The sequence below is a fragment of the Notamacropus eugenii genome, chromosome 1, assembly GCF_028372415.1.
Source record: "Notamacropus eugenii isolate mMacEug1 chromosome 1, mMacEug1.pri_v2, whole genome shotgun sequence".
NCBI classification, from domain to species: Eukaryota; Metazoa; Chordata; class Mammalia; order Diprotodontia; family Macropodidae; genus Notamacropus; species Notamacropus eugenii.
In genome coordinates this window covers 191,539,379-191,550,780 of record NC_092872.1, presented here as the reverse complement: position 1 = coordinate 191,550,780, position 11,402 = coordinate 191,539,379, and positions in this window count along the sequence as shown.

Here is an 11,402-nt window from a genome sequence, read left to right as displayed (position 1 = left end):
AAGGCGGGAAGCAGCATTTGAATCTCAGTCCCCAAACGCTGGCTGGGAGGACCAGGAGGCGAGGTGGGTGTGAGGAGAATATTCAGAGGTCAAGTCACTGGCTGGGGAGAATGCCAAGAAAAGGGAAAAGAAATAAAACTGTTGAAGGCTACTTTCTCGGAGAAAAGACACTTCCTCCCTTCCTTTCTGACAAGGAAGAACAATGCTTACCATCAGGCAAAGACACAGAAATCAAGGATTCTGTGTCCCAGCCCACCCAATGGGCTCAGGCCATGGAAGAGCTCAAAAAGAATTTTGAAAATCAAGTTAGAGAGGTGGAGGAAAAACTGGGAAGAGAAATGAGAGGGATGAAAGAGAAGCATGAAAAGCAGATCAGCTCCCTGCTAAAGGAGAACCAAAAAAATGTTGAAGAAATTAACACCTTGAAAACTAGCCTAACTCAATTGGCAAAAGAGGTTCAAAAGGCCAATGAGGAGAAGAATGCTTTCAAAAACAGAATTAGCCAAATGGAAAAGGAGATTCAAAAGCTAACTAAAGAAAATAGATCTTTCAAAACTGGAATGGTACAGATGGACGCTAAGGACTTTATGAGAAAGACAGATATCATAGAACATAGCGTGAAGATTCGAAAAATGGAAGATAATGTGAAATATCTTATTGGAAAAACAACTGACCTGGAAAATAGAATCAGGAGAGACAATGTAAAAATTCTGGGACTACCTGAAAACCATGATCAAAAGAAGAGCCTAGACATCATCTTCCATGAAATTATCAAGGAAAACTCCCCTGAGATTCTAGAACCAGAGGGCAAAATAAATATTCAAGGAATCCACAGAACACCGCATGAAAGAGATCCAAAAAGAGAAACTCCTAGGAACATTGTGGCCAAATTCCAGAATTCCCAGGTCAAGGAGAAAATATTGCAAGCAGCTAGAAAGAAACAATTCAAGTATTGTGGAAATACAATCAGGATAACACAAGATCTAGCAGCCTCTACATGAAGGGATCAAAGGGAATGGAATAGGATATTCCAGAAGTCAAAGGAACTAGGACTAAAACCAAGAATCACCTACCCAGCAAAACTGAGTATAATACTTCAGGGGAAAAATTGGTCTTTCAATGAAATAGAGGATTTTCAAGCATTCTTAATGAAAAGACCAGAGCTGGAAAGAAAATTTGACTTTCTAACACAAGAATGAAGAGAACCATGAAAAGATGAACAGCAAAGAGAAGTCATAAGGGACTTACTAAAGTTGAACTGTTTACATTCCTACATGGAAAGACAATATTTGGAACTCTTGAAACATTTCAGTATTTGGGTACTGGGTGGGAGTACACACACACACACACATGCACACACGCACACATACATAGAGACAGAGTGCACAGAGTGAATTGAAGAGGATGGGATCATATCTTAAAAAAAAAAATGAAATCAAGCAGTGAGAGAGAAATATTGGGAGGAGAAAGGGAGAAGTTGAATGGGGCAAATTATCTCTCATAAAAGAGGCAAGCAAAAGACTCATAAGTGGAGGGATAAAGAGGGGAGGTGAGAGAAAAACATGAGGTCTATCCCATCACATTCCACTAAAGGAAAGAATAAAATGCACACTCATTTTGATAGGAAAACCTATCTCATAATACAGGAGAGTGGGGGACAGGGGCACAAGCAGGGTGGGGGGGAGGATGGAGGGGAGGGCATGGGGACGAGAATGCAATCCGAGGTCAACACTCATGGGGAAGGAAAGGATCATAAGAGAATAGAAGTAATGGGGGACAGGATAGGATGGAGGGAAATATAGTTAGTCCTATACAACACAACTAGTATGGAAATCATTTGCAAAACTACACAGATTTGGCCTATATTGAATTGCTTGTCTTCCAAGGGGAAGGGGTGGGGAGGGAGGGAGCTAAAGAAGTTGGAACTCAAAGTGTTAGGATCAAATGTAATGTTCTTACCACTGGGAAATAAGAAATACAGGTTAAGGGGTCAAGAAAGCTATCTGGCCCTACAGGACAAAAGAGAAGACGGAGACAAGGGCAGAGAGGGAGGATAGAAGAGAGAGTAGATTGGTCACAGGGGCAATTAGAATGCTTGGGTTTGGGGGGGGAGGGGATAAAAGGGGAGAAAATTTGTAACCCAAAATTTTGTGAAAATAAATGTTAAAAGCTAAATAAAAAAAAAATATTCATAGCAGCACACAGCAAAGAAGTGGGCCAAAGTAGGTACTCACCAAAATGGCGGACCATATTTTGATATAGTATTATTGTTGTCTTTTGTTCTCCAAGAGGACCATGATGTTGGGAAGGTGAGGTCTTGACTAGCAAGTGAGTTGGATTTAAGTGAGGCTGGTCTGTGCAAATTCACCAGCCTCACTTTCTCTCCAGAGTCATCTGGGTCCAGTAGTAAGATATAGAGCAGAACAGCTGGAGATGGCCCTGTATGCAGTGGGAGACCTTGGCCTTTTTAAACTAAGATCTTTTTCCATCGTGCCCCCGAATGGGTAAATGAGTAACTCCTGCTCTTCCCTCCCTACTTTTTATAAGGGACTATCTCTTTTACTTTTGTGTCCCCAGTGCTTAGAACAATGCCTGGAACACAGTAAGTACTTTATAAAAACTTATTGACTTGACTTGATTCAGCCTCAGTTTCCAAATCTGTAAAATAAGGTAGCTGTCAAATTACCCATCAGATTCCTTCAAGCTCTAAATCTGTGTGTGTATTATGTGTGTGTGTGTGTGTGTGTTTTGCTCTCAAGCATGAAAGCTGAGCCATGAGAATACTACACAAAGACTTCCATAATGGTAAATGGAAAACAATTCAATTTCAACTCAACACTAAAAGACAGCTGAACCCAGACAAATTGCAGTAAACAAACTTTCTTCCAGAAAAATCAAGATTCTAACCCACATTACACACTCTTCTACTCTTGGTTAACAGGTTGGTTTCCACAAGAGTGAGATGTTAGATGCACTACCAGATATGATTGTTTTGTCAAGCATTTTTACTTAATTGTTTTTCTCTGTTCCAAGGGAAGTTTCAGTGATGAGGTGTGTGTGTGTGTGTGTGTGTGTGTGTGTGTGTGTGTGTGTGTGTGTGTGTGTGTGTGTGTGTGTGTTGGGGGAGGAGGAAGGGAGGCAGGGAAAAGTACCTCAGGAAATAACTGTAAAAACAAAAGCTATCAATAAAAATGGGGGAAGGGTGGATTTACAAGAACAACTGAAATGGATTCTTTTCCCTGGGATGATACCTTATGGTGCAGCTCAGGGTCTCATCTGGAAGGCCTAGGAAAACACTAAAGTTTGTACTTTTTCTCTAGAGGAGAGAGTGTAAATAATTCTTTGCTTCTAAACTCAGGTATCTTATAGGACTGTGGGAGTCTTGACAATGAGTTAGGCAAAGAAGCTCTGACGGTTTCACTTTATTTTGCTCTAAGAGAGAGATAATATAAAATGGACACCTGGGAGTGGTTCAAATTAACCTAAACAAAATGAACAGCTGCATCCAAGAGGGAAAAAGAGTTCTCTGCTTTAAGCCAAATATTCCACTTCCACTTTCACATTTGTGAGATATGGCTGAAAAGGAAGGTGGCATTTAAAGGGGTGGGAACCTGACTTTCGTACTCTATTTGACACATACTACGAATTAATTGGTCATTTATGCTTGAGTTTTCAACTCATTTGGAAATGTCTCAAGGTTAATGAAACTATTACATTTGAATGGACTCCAGAGAAGAAAAAAGGGAAAGAGAAATGAGAAAGGTACCCCTTATCTTCAGGGAACCTATCCAAGTAATAAAGTTGGGTGGGGGTAGAGTGGGGGGAGGAGAGTAAGAAGGAAGTTGGTCCCTCAGATTTCTTTTCTTTTTTTTTTTTTAACAATAATGACAACAATTATATTTCTCCATCTGGAATCCATTAGCTATGATTATGATGGCTGACTCTTCTATCCTTATTACTATCTGGATTAGCTAACCCCATTAGGAATGGCATCCTTCCTCAGCCCTCTCTGCAAACACAGTTAGATGACTTCCTGTCATCCAAGCAGGGTCTCCCTCTTTCCCATATTCATGCTCCATTGGAAACTACCTCACCCCAGCTCAATTACAAAACCCCGATAGGTTCCCATGCCCAAGGGACCTGCCTTTGCAGGTGTTTAAGGGAAGGAAAGGAGGAAGGGGCAAGAGGAGAGTCAGCTGATCTGTTTGGTAATGAATCTTGCCTTCTCTCAATCAAGCCCATGGCATGGTGCCTGTGTCTTGCAGGTGTTCTGAGAGGTCTGCAATCAACTTGGCCCTGTTACCTCATCACTTCATATGGCCAGCAGAGAAAAAAAAAAGAGAGAATATTAAAGCAGTAGTTAGGATGGGGTCAGGAAAGTCTGATAGAGACATGTGGGACCCTGAGTGGAATGCCTGATCATTTCAATACAGTTCACTGCTTTGTAAAATGTTCTTTTTCTCCAGCTGCCTCTAAACTAGGAGTCAACAAGTGGCCACTATGGGGGCTCTCTTTGGCAGGAAATTCTGAGAAAACCATTAAGATTCTTGGATTTGGGGCTTTCCTCTCCCGCCCTTGACAGACCTATTTCTATTTCTCCCCAGTGGCCTTGTTCCCCCTCCCCATCCCATTTATAATCCAAAAATCATAGTTCAAGAAGGGGCCTCAGAGATGAGAAAGAAGGCTTGGGTCAAATTCATTTGGGCAGGACCCACTTGTCGCTATTTCAGGGTTCCTCTCAACCTCAACATAATCAGATGCCAATCTTGATTTCAGAGATCTGACAAGAAGTATGCCTCCTTCCCTTAGGAACACATTGCCAGATGTGACCAATTTATTAATATATTTTGCTTAGCTATACTTCTCTGTTATGAGAGAACATTCTATTGAATAAGGGGGAAGTAAGTTGGGAAGTGATGGTTGGTTGTTGTCCTTCATCTTCGAAGAGGACCAAAATGACCTCATCATGATAAAGTGAAACTTCAGTGTGTCAGACTATGGCTAATCAGACCAATACAAGCTTGAAATTCTTTACCACAGGTTGGGCACAGATATTCCATGTGAATATTTGGGGTGGATATCCAAAATCTGTGCATCCTGTGTTTACTTTGTGCTGTCTCACTTCTGCTTTGCTCATAGAGCACAGCACCCTTTCTGATGTTGCACAGTCAAATCCAAAGTTCTTGAGAATGTCCTTATATTGCTTCTTCTGGCTACCATGTGATAGCCTGCCCCGTGTGAGTTCTCCATAAAATAGTCTTTTTGGCAGGCATATATTTTGCATTCAAACAACGTGGACAGCCCATCAGAGTTGCGCTCTCTGAAACATAGTTTGAATACTTGGCAGTAATGTAAAGAAGAAAAAGGAGGAAGAGGAGAAGACTCAACAAAGAATTTATTTAAAAAGGGAAAAATCTGACTTACCCAAGGTCTCCCTTCTAGTTGATGGCAGACCTGAGACCAAAACTCAAGTCTATGTATTGTGGATGCTTTTGCATTGTCATTTCATACCTGTAGGGATTTGAGGCCTTTCCACAAAGCTTTCCACAAAGCAAAATAGTCCAGGAAGTAATATTGCCCTGATTCTCTTTAGGAGAAAACAAAACTAAACTGCCATGAGTGTGCTGTACTACAGAAAGTTATGTGATAAAGTAGGGGAAGGTAAACAATCTGTATAACAATTTTTTAAAATTATTTAAACATTTAACTATGTGCCAGGCACTGTGCTATTGAGGATGCCAATGCAAAAAATAGGACAATCTCTGTTCTCAAGGGGCTTAGATCCTAATGGGGGAAGGTAATTAATCCATGCAAAGGAATGGCAGCCAGGAAGAATGTTTCTCCTCTCCCAGAGCTATATTATTGATTTAATTACTGTTCCCAGAACTCAAGTTAGTAGATAGTGCCAATAGCATGGCATGAAGAAGGATAAAAAACAAAATGGCAGATCTGAGTCTGGACTGAATACGGAAAACTCTTTCCAATCAGAGTGCCAGGTTAGGAGTCTGAGTAGTGGGTCATATATGTACCTAGGTATGCAGGATTGAGTGGGCCTCCACATCCTACTACTTCTTGAAAAGTTTTTCTACATGGAATTGCAGTCATTGATGGTGCCATTGGAACTGAACTTGCTGATTTTCATGCAGGTGTCTGTGGGTGACTGGTAGCTGCCATGCAATGGGAACAATAGGCTTGTATGAGTATAAAGACAGCCACACTGGCATACCCAGGATGGCTGCTAGCACAAGTTCTTAGATCTGCTTTACTAGAAAACATAGCTATTCAGAAAATATTAACAGAGAAAATATAAGCAGAGAAATAGAGACCAGCAGACTGGGCTTCTAACTGCCTGACCGCAAGCAACACATACATCACAGATCAACAGACAGATCCAACTGTCTGACCATTATGTACATATGTAATTACCAGAGAAAGAAGCACTAACATCTGAGTTTTCAAAGTCAGGGGGCTCCTTAACGGCTACCCAGACTCTCATCTGACACATGAACCTTCTTCCAAAGAGTGAGCCAAAGCAAAACTATATATAGCAAAGACTCAGCTCCTGACTGGATTAGACTCAGTATGCATGAAACCTAAGTAACTCCACACAGCTGTGAGCTATCAGGATTCAAAGAAGATTGAGCCTTCAGATTCTCACAATTTAGCATGAGCCTGGGAAACTGAACTCGAAAAAGAAAACAACAAAAAAATCCCACTTTGCTGGCTGTAACAATGAGGTATAATAGAGTGGCAGAGGCTATTCTGAGGCTATTACTATAGCAGCCCAAGACTCTATGGGCCAGTGACTGAAGTAATCAAAGGCCAGCATTGTGGAGGCAATGCAGACCCTAAAACAGGGACAGGGACTGAGCTGCACAGAACAAAGAACTCTGAGTTCTGAATCTAGCAGGTAATTAAGAATCTGTTTGGCCAGTGAATAAGGAGGACTTGACTCCCTTGCTGCACTCTGATCCAGAACTGGGGTCTTGGATATATGATCTCATCTTTGATTCCTTTTCTTGAGTTATAAGAGATTCCTTTCATCACCTCTCCACTTTTCTCCTCTCCCCTCCCCACCAAAAAAAAAATACGATCTGGGAAGGCAAGAAAAAGGAAGTTCAGATGATGACTAGAGACAAACAGTTCCTTGTAGACATGCTTAACTTTTTTCTTCCATTTCTACTATGTTAAATAAACATTATCATCACAATATTTGAATGTCTGAGTCTTGTGAATGTGGGTGGTCATGACCAAAGTGAGGAGAGTCAAGACACAGGGTTCTATAGATTTCATATTTTTCAAATTGTGAATATTTCATTTTGTCCCCCAGCTACTGTGGGCTTGAACTTCGTGCTACCACCATTGGAGGGGAGAGGCCCAAGAGAGTCAATTTTCTTTCCTCTTCTGGCTCTGCTTCTGACTGTCCAGACTCCACTACCAGCTGTCATCTCACTCAGGAACTCCCCTTAGCACCTATAGTCATCTCACTGCAAAACATCCCTGTGCCCCTTCAGCCCTACTCTCCCATTGATAAGCTCCTCATGGGGCCTTCATTTTGGGAAGCCCCCCAGACTGGTCACCTTTCACTTCTTTATTGGCTCTGCTTCTGCCTGTAGACTTTGTAACAATGACACAGCATAGGCACCTTGCCCCTCATATTTCAGCTCCCTTTTATATGTTGTCTTTCCTCATTAAAATGTAAGCTCCTAGAGGCTTGTTATATTTACATCCCCAGAACTTAGCACAATTGCCTGGCACACAATAAGCACTTAATAAATGTTTGTTGATTGTCTGACTAATTGCTGGCTCTGTGATTGTGAAGTTGCACAGTTGTGTTTAGGCTACTCACCCTCTAGTGGCTAGTCTTTCAGGTTAGCTTACATCTATGAACCTGATAACTCTAGAGTGTTACCTGGTGGGCAACTCAGATATTGCACTCCCTTGCTGGATAATTTCAATATCGTCATGCTGTCATACTGTGCATTCTTCCTTTGTTGCTGAAGAAGACTGTGCCATCAGAGAAATAATGACATGATTTGCACTTGACTTTGTTTTGAGTGAGGAAGGGCTGTGCAGGTCACCAGCCTCCCTTCTCCTCCAGAGCCATCTGAATCCAGTGACCAGATATTCATCAGGATGACTGGAGATGGCCCAGGATGAGGCAGTTGGGGTTAAGTGACTTGTCCAAGGTCACACTGCTAGTAAGTCTCAAGTGTCTGAGGTGAGATTTGAACTCAGGTCCTCCTGACTCCTGCACTGCTACGCTATCCGCTGCACCACCTAGCTGACCCTGCTGTCATACTACTAACTTTAGGAAGGAAGTATAAGAGCTAATTTGGAGAGCCTAAGCTGAAGATGGTCACAAGTAATCACAGGTGTCACAGCAGGAGTTTATAAAATGTCAATGTGGATTCCCAGTCTAGGGCTTTTTCCAAGGCACTCTCTCTCTTTCTCTCTCTCTCTCTCTCTCTCTCTCTCTCTCTCTCTCTCTCTCTCTCTCTCTCTCTCTCACGCACACACACACACACACACACAAATGCACACACACACACATCAGTTAGAAAATGTCAAGTCCATGTTCCAATCATGAGTGCTGCAAATCTCAACCACAAATTCTTCAAAGACAAGTTTCAGAGACCTTCTCACTGACCTAATGTAACTTATATCTTTGGTGAAGATGATCTTACTTTAAAATCTCTTTTTTTCTGAGAAAGACCATGATGATAATGACTAAAGCTGAGCACCTTTGATGCCCAGATAAGACCATGTGAACTTCCACTGAGAGATTTTGGTCCTGACACCAAAAAAAATGACCCCTTGATTCATGCCTATTAAGAAAGTATTAATACCTTTATTATTAAGCATTAAGTTATATTAGCTAAGAGTAGACCATGAATGTATTCTTATGTCAAAGGTATGATAGACCTAGGTACACTTTGGAGATTTCTAACCTCCCTCTCTGACTCATCTGCCTTTTTATAAGCACTTAGAGCCACAAAATACCAAACACAGAACAGGCTGGTTTAACAGTTAAGAACACAAAAACAGCAGGAGTCCAGTGACAATGAGAACATTGGCCTTCCTAATGGGTCCCTATCCTCCCAAAGGAACTTGTACAAACCTCCTAACTTATAGTACTACCCTGGATAAGCCTCTTCTCTTTTCTCTGAGGAAAAATAACTTGGTTACTAGATTGTCAAACAATACTATTGCCTCCACAGACACGCACAACACAACAATTGAGGGCATCTGCCTCCCCAGGGACTATACAGGCCTTGAGACTTACAGTACTATCCTGGAGCCCTCCTATCCCTACCCTTACAAGGGGAAAGAATTCATGCTTTCAAAAAGTAGTAAAGGAGGCCTTTATAGACCTTAAATTTGGATTCATTTCTGCCCATCAGCACTCTGTGGCTCATTGTTACTTCGCAGACTCTTCCTCCAATCACTGCTCTGACCCCCAATCATACTGGGCTCTCCCTCCCTCCCAACAATGCTCCGTCACTCCACTGCTGCTATCATCTGTTCTTGGCAGGTGCTGTGGTCTGTCTCATAGCAGGTCAGATCTCTTTCCTAAGATGCTCATTGTCCATAGCTACTGGCTGCTCATCATCATGTCTCTTTTTACCATTGCCAAAGCTTCCCACTGTTTTCCCTCTTTCCCAAGATACAGTGCCAGCTCTCCAGCAGCTTGACCATAGAGGGATTACCCTGGAAGTGTAATCCGTATTACATCTCTTTCAAAATGAAATAGCCAGGACCAAAAGCTTCTGAGCTATTTGAAAATTTCCAGTTCTTTCAGGAAGGCTCAAGGTCAGAATGCCTGTGAGTCATTTCAGGCGTTCTGCTCTTTCATTGGGGTCCTACAGCCCTTCCCTCCACACAAAGGGTCTCCTTTAGTGACTGTAAGAATCTCTATCCCTCTCTACTTCATTCAAAAGTCCTCATTTCCAACTCCCAGCCAAATTAGGGCACAGTCCAATTCATTTCTTCTCTTTCCCTAGCATCCAAGCAGTGTGCCTCCCACTGAGTCTTTTTGGGGCTGGGAAAGGTATTAATGCCCCCTTTTTATTCATTGATGTTTCCCATCCTCCTCTTCCTTAGCTCATCCAAGCTATGCAAAGTACCCCAGGGATTTTCTGTACCACTTAAAAGAAGACTTCTATGACTCTGAGGAGGAGGGTTAACCCTGACACAGTAGTGAAGATTCAGGTCCTTAATACAACTTCAAAGGTCACAAAGCCAGGAAAGATAGGCTGAAAGGGAGAATGGTCTGGGTCACTATGATGGGCTATTCACATAAGTTCTCCCAGTCACTACCAAGATTCTGATCTTGGGATATAGAAGGTTTTATATAAAGATGATAAAGTCAACTCAACAAGTCAAGCCATCAAACATTTACTAAGCACCAAACTCTATTAGAGACACTGTACTAAGTCCTAGGGATGCAAAGAAAGGCAAACACTATCCCTCCACTCAAGGAGCTCATAACCTAGAACTAAACAGGCTTTAAAATATTCTTTTAGTTTCAATAAATTTAAAACCACAAATAGATCCACATAAAACCATTCTAGGAATATCCATGAAAGCATTTAACATGTAATTAATCAGTATGTCTTAAATTTGCAATGATAATATTCACCCAATAAACTTTAAAGCTTCTTTACCTTACAGTTGACATAATACCTGCTCTCCAGAAGCTTATAGTCTAGGAAAGGAATTCAGAGTCCCAACTCTGAATCCTTTAGGGACTTAATATTTCATAATATTTATATGAACTGAAATATGTATGAAATACTTTTCAAATCTTAAAGCCTTACATAATGTCTAGAGTTACAGCATTTAACCACATGGATGCTCAGAGGGCAAATCATATAGCTTACAAACCTGGTTAGAGTTATATGTGCACAGTTATTTGCATGTCATCTCCCCACGTTAAAACGTAAGCCCCCCAGGGGCAAGGAGTGTGCTTACCTTTCTTTGTATCCCTAGTGCTCAATACAGTAAGTGGAAATACAGTAGGTGCTTAAGAAGTGTTAGTTGACTTGACATCTCTGAAGCCTGCAGAATTCAAGCAGACATAATATTGACCCATAACAATTCGTGAACCTTTCTAACAGACGTCACCAGACTGAATATTTCTATTTGCCAAACTACATAAACTGAAAAGCTCTCAACATATCAAGGCACAGAAGATGTCAAAACCATGAATGAACAGGATGTAGCGTAGGTCATCTCCATCATCCTATCTATCCCAAAGATGCTTTCGGTGGCCCTACAGATGAGCTTGCATCCCATTATTTTAAAATAACTACCAAAAAAGCTTTCATTTTATCTACCTATGCAATGATCTGTTGAACATCAAACATAGAAGAATTTAGTAGGCTAGCAATTCATCCCTG